This window comes from Aegilops tauschii, chromosome 2 (genome assembly GCF_002575655.3).
Source record: "Aegilops tauschii subsp. strangulata cultivar AL8/78 chromosome 2, Aet v6.0, whole genome shotgun sequence".
Taxonomy (NCBI): domain Eukaryota; kingdom Viridiplantae; phylum Streptophyta; class Magnoliopsida; order Poales; family Poaceae; genus Aegilops; species Aegilops tauschii.
Window position 1 is genome coordinate 452,346,611 of NC_053036.3, and position 6,299 is coordinate 452,352,909.

Below are 6,299 nucleotides of genomic sequence, written 5' to 3' on the forward strand. Positions count from 1 at the left end.
TGATATGGTTGGCTCCTTCGGACAGTTCCACTACTAGAAAAGCACTGACAGGCGTAAGGTTAGATCCTTGGTCCGTGCCTCGTTCCCTGACAATGCGCTAGTCCCTCGCTCGGTCACCTTTCGGGAATTTGCCAATTGGGGTGATGTCATGGTGTCTTGGTCAGCTGGTTGTTATATCTTATCAGGGGAATTTGCTGGTGCCATGATCCCAGCGGATGAAGATCCTATGCCTCTTAATGGGAATCCCCACCCGTTGCTTGGAGTTCAGGTGCCGCAACCGTTTTGGGCAATGCCTCCATACCCTGCTCTAGGATGGAATGCAGTTCCTCCGGGCCCTAATCAAGGACAGAATGATGTGGCAGGATGGGCTGATAATGTGCAACATGACGCGGGATGGGGCCCGTGGGAGGAACAGGTTCAGCCTGATCATCAGCAGCAGCATGAGGAGGTTCAACCAGCCCAGGACCAGAACTCTATGATTTTGAACCCATCCGTGGACTCTTCTGATGATGAGGATATGATTGAAGTCCAGCAGCCTCTACAAGCCCCCCCCCCCCCCCGATAGTGCAGTTGCAGCCGATTCATCTTGGTATGGTCAAGGTCTTTTATGGGCCAGTTCTTCCGCCGGCAATGATCTGGGAGAGATCGTTCAAATCCTTATTGCCTGAATTTTTCATCAGGGATATACCAGCTTGTCTGCCTGGATTTTCTGCGTCGTTGCTGCAAGTTAAATTTGGGTCTGCTGATCTGCAACAGAAATTTCAGCTCTTATCTGCCAAGCAATGTGTCTCCAATCCTGGAATCACCTCTTCGGTGGTCATTGAAGAGTTGACATCTGATGATCTTTCGTGCTCCAATTACCAGGTTCCACTCTCTCCTTCACCGGTCTCTCAGGAGGATTTTCAGTTTTCTTCGGTCACTGCAACTCCACTGGGCAAGCGACCACGTCAGTTTGCATGCTCCAGACGTTCTATGACGCTTGTGGGGCCAGTTCTGGACTTCTCCACCAGACGGATGACGCGCAGTTCTGCCAAAAGGACGGGCATGAAGCCAGTTTCTGCCATCCCTCCGAGGTCTGCCCCCCTGCGTCGCCCAAAGGCTAAGAAGCTTCGTCTTGATGATGAGCCCAGCCAGCTTCCTCTCCCACCCCCGATGCCTATTCCGACGATGCAGGCAATTGGAGTGGCTCTGGGCATTGATCCGTCTGAGTTATCGGTTGAGAAGCTTATGGCTTCTCCACGTCCTGCTGCAGAAGACGATGGTCCACATGATGATTAACAGCCCAAGAAGCTTCATGGAGAGTTGGGCACTTTTGTTTTTGTGCCCGTTTTTTCTTAGTACTTTCTGTTTGTGTGACTGTCTGAAATCCTTGGTTATTGCTACTGCCACTTATGTTCTGCTCATGTCCATGCTGTTAAGCAGCTGGATCTGCAACTACTTCCCCGCGCCGTTTTTTATGGATAATTGTTATTTTCGAAATTGGAATGTGCTCTGTTGGAACATGCGTGGGCTGAATTCTAAGGCTAGACAGCGGGACCTACGTGCCAAGATTGAGGAGAGCAGATGTTCTATTCTTTGTCTGCAGGAAACTAAATGCGAGAACTTTGATATTCGAACGATTAGATCCTTCTGCCCTAGGAGGTTTGATCAATTCGCGTTCTCGCCTTCTGTTGGAGCCTCTGGTGGGATTCTAGTCGTTTGGAATTCTTCGATCTTTCACGGCCAGCTTGTTGATATTCAGAGGTTTGGTGTTGCCGTCTCCTTCCAATCGTTGCAGAACTCCGAAAAATGGACCCTAGCCTCTGTGTATGGGCCATGTGAGGGTCAGCCTAGGGACGATTTCGTTAGTTGGCTATACCATCTAGACATCCCTCCCGATGAAAATTGGCTATTGTTGGGGGACTTTAATTTCATCAGGTCTTTGGATAACAGAAACCTCCCAGGTGGTGATATTAATGATATCTTCCTCTTCAACGAAATAATTGGTCACCTTGGTCTCTTGGAGCTGCCCTTGAAAGGCCGTAGCTTCACCTGGTCTAATATGCAGCAAAACCCCCTGCTCGAGCAACTTGATTGGTTCTTTACTACTGCTTATTGGATTTCACATTATCCGAACACTGTGGTTAATCCACTCGCCAGAACTGCCTCGGATCACGTGCCTTGTGTGGTGTCTATTGACACTACCATTCCTGCGGCCAAGACTTTTCGGTTTGAAAATTTCAGGTTAGATATGCCAGGGTTCATGGATTGTGTCACCAAGTCTTGGAATGCACCAGTCTTCTCTGATCTTTCTGCTTCTGCGGTTATCACAAGGAAATTCAAGCGGCTGCGGTATGATTTGAAATTTTGGAGCAAAAAGTGTTGGAAATATGCCCTAGAGGCAATAATAAATGGTTATGATTATATTTCTTTGTTCATGATAATTGTCTATTGTTCATGCTATAATTGTGTTATCCGGAAATCGTAATACATGTGTGAATATATAGCCCACAACGTGTCCCTAGTAAGCCTCTAGTTGACTAGCTCGTTGATCAACGGATAGTCATGGTTTCCTGACTATGGACATTGGATGTCATTGATAACGGGATCACATCATTAGGAGAATGATGTGATGGACAAGACCCAATCCTAAGCATAGCTCAAAGATCGTGTAGTTCGTTTGCTAGAGCTTTTCCAATGTCAAGTATCTTTTCCTTAGACCATGAGATCGTGCAACTCCCGGATACCGTAGGAGTGCTTTGGGTGTGCCAAACGTCACAACGTAACTGGGTGACTATAAAGGTACACTAAGGGTATCTCCGAAAGTGTCTGTTGAGTTGGCACGGATCGAGACTGGGATTTGTCACTCCGTATGACGGAGAGGTATCTCTGGGCCCACTCGGTAATGCATCATCATAATGAGCTCAGTGTGACTAAGGAGTTAGCCACGGGATCATGCATACGGTATGAGTAAAGTGACTTGCCGGTAACGAGATTGAACAAGGTATTGGGATACCGACGATCGAATCTCAGGCAAGTAACATACCGATTGACAAAGGGAATTGTATACGGGATTGATTGAATCCTCGACATCGTGGTTCATCCGATGAGATCATCGTGGAACATGTGGGAGCCAACATGGGTATCCAGATCCCGCTATTGGTTATTGACCGGAGAGGCGTCTCGGTCATGTCTGCATGTCTCCCGAACCCATAGGGTCTACACACTTAAGGTTCGGTGACGCTAGGGTTGTAGAGATACTAGTATGCGGAAACCCGAAAGTTGTTTGGAGTCCCGGATGAGATCCCGGACGTCACGAGGAGTTCCGGAATTGTCCGGAGGTGAAGAATTATATATGGGAAGTCCAGTTTCGGCCACCGGGAAAGTTTCGGGGGTTATCGGTATTGTACCGGGACCACCGGAAGGGTACCGGGGGTCCATCGGGTGGGGCCACCTATCCCGGAGGGCCCCATGGGCTGAAGTGGGAAGGGAACCAGCCCTTAGTGGGCTGGGGCGCCCCCCCTTGGGCCTCCCCCTGCGCCTAGGGTTGGAAACCCTAGGGGTGGGGGGCGCCCCACTTGGCTTGGGGGGGAAGCCAACCCCCCTTCCCCCTTGGCCGCCGCCCCCCCCCCCCCTTGTAGATGGGATCCAGGGCCGGCGCCCCCCCTCCTAGGGGGCCTATATATAGTGGGGGGAGGGAGGGCAGCAATACCACAGCCCCTGGCACCTCCCTCTCCCCCTTGCAACACCTCTCCGTCCCGCTTGTGCTTGGCGAAGCCCTGCCGGGAACCCGCTACTTCCACCACCACGCCATCGTGCTGCTGGATCTCCATCAACCTCTCCTTCCCCCTTGCTGGATCAAGAAGGAGGAGACGTCGCTGCTCCGTACGTGTGTTGAACGCGGAGGTGCCGTCCGTTCGGCACTCGGTCATCGGTGATTTGGATCACGGCGAGTACGACTCCATCAACCCCGTTCATTGGAACGCTTCCGCTCGCGATCTACAAGGGTATGTAGATGCACTCCTTTCCCCTCCTTGCTAGTATACTCCATAGATGGATCTTGGTGATGCGTAGGAAATTTTAAAATTCTGCTACGATCCCCAACAGTGGCATCATGAGCCAGGCACTACAGGAAACAGCTATTTTGCCGTCTGCCACGGCGGACGGCAAAGGCACGAACGGCGGACGGCAAAGGCCTTTGCCGTCAGCCGCGGACGGCAAAAGGCTCCGGCAAAGTAGGCTACGGTAAACAGCTCCTTTGCCGTCTGCTTCCTGGCGGCTGACGGCAAAGGCCCTTTGCCGTCTGCCGCGGACGGCAAAGAGAGCGGACGGCAATAATTGCGCTGTTAGTCCGTTAAGTGGCTAACGACAGGCCTTTGCCTTCCGCCGCTGACGGCAAAATTTCTAGTGTCTTTGCCGTCCGCCGTATGATGTCATCTACACGTCACTAGATGGCAGGTTCTTTGCCGTCTGCCACTGACGGCAAAGTCTTTGCCGTCTGCCACTGTAGGCAAACTGACCAAATGGGTCAGCTCCCAGGAAGCACAGTTGGCTGCCACGTGGCCTCTTTGCCGTCCGTTGCGGACGGCAAGGAGCCCGTTGCCGTCAGTGGCAGACGGCAAAGAGCCTGCATATTGGCTCTTTTTTCTGTTTTTTATTAAATCCAACAATTTTCATCACAAATATATATGACATATATAGATATATTTCACAGCAAACATATAAGATATATATGATATATATGACAACAATTTTCACAGCAAAGTGCAAACATATAAGATATCCATCCAACATGCAGAGTTCCATCATACATAGTTCCATCACATATGTTCCATCCAACTAGCAAGTTCCATCATACATAGCATAGTTCATCCAACTACCAAGATACATGCATAGTTCAACGATACAAAAGAAAGAGAGAAAGGGATAAGGAGCACTCCATCTATGCAAGCTTTCGTCAAGTGAATGAAATCTGCAAAATGAAAAATAAGAAAGTTAGAAATAGGTGACTAGAACAAGAAGAAGACTAGAACAAGAAGAGTATGTCATTTATGGGCTAACTTACGTGAAATGGATCATATATGAGCTAACTAAGTTGAAATGGGTCGTTTATGCGCTAACTAAGGTCAAATGGATCGTTTTTGAGGTAACTAAGGTGAAATGGATCGTTTTTTAGCTCACTTAGGTCAAATGGATCATTTATGAGCTAACTTAGTTGAAATGGATCGTTTTTTAGCTAACTTTGTTGAAATGGATCATTTTTGAGCTAATTTAGTTGAAATGGATCTTTTTGAGCTAACTTTGTTGAAATGGATCATTTATGAGCTAATTTGGTTTAAATGGATCTTTTTGAGCTAACTTAGGTGAAATGGATCATTTAAGAGCTAATTTAGGTGAAATGGATCGTTTTTTAGCTCACTTAGATCAAATGGATCATTTATGAGCTAAATTAGTTGAAATGGATCGTTTATGAGATAACCTAGGTAAGATGGGTCATTTTGGAGTTAACCTAGGTGAAATGGGCCATTGTAAAGCTAACGTAGGTAAAATGGATCATTTAGGAGCTAATCTAGGTAAAATGGGTCATTTTTGAGCTAACTTGGATGAACTGCATCATTTATAAGCTAACCTAGGTAAAATGGGTCATTATGGAGGAAAAGAAGCTAACTCTAGGTCATTATGGTAAGCATATTGGAGGAAATAAAGCTAAGTCTAGGTCTTTATGCATTTGTTAAGCAAAACACTAGAGAAACTTACCGTGATCAGGGAGGTGTAGGAGCGGGGTGGCTAGTGCCGCTACCTGGAGAAGGATCGTGCGATGCGTTTCTGGAGTTAAGCTGCACCAAAGATCATTTCCAATGTCTCGTTAGCATTATACATTCATATTTTTCCCCGGATAGTTGGGCCCTGGAATTATCAACGTCAGGAAAATGTTCTTTCTTTGCATAATCTGTCCGGGGGGGAGATTGAGTGGAAAGACAAATACGGGCCAACAACTGTATTGGGCTGCCATCATACCAAACACATTGAACCCATCCGTGGTGATGCCGACTCGAGGATGCCTCGGATCTACCGCTTTGTCACCATGTAATTCATCAAACTTTTTCCACGCAACACTATCCGATGTGTGTACAATCATCAGATTCCCATCTGCATCTAGTTCGGTTCTTTTGCCCGTTTTGTGCCATGTCATCTGTCTGGCCGTCTCTTCGACCATGAAAAGACGTTGAAGTCTTGGTACGATTGGCATATACCGAAGAACACTAACGGGGATTTTGGTATGTGTCTTCTCACCCATACCGTTGTCTACCACAACATAC

General features: G+C 47.9%; 1 long non-coding RNA gene across 1 annotated transcript; it reads right to left on the reverse strand.

Moving 5' to 3' along the window:
* Positions 1 to 4,759: 4,759 nt before the first annotated feature.
* On the reverse strand, positions 4,760 to 5,807 carry LOC141042054 (uncharacterized). Its single transcript, XR_012203863.1, has 2 exons — positions 5,737 to 5,807; positions 4,760 to 4,951 (listed from the first exon to the last, which is right to left on the reverse strand). It is a non-coding gene; the product is annotated as an uncharacterized lncRNA (long non-coding RNA).
* Positions 5,808 to 6,299: the final 492 nt, after the last annotated feature.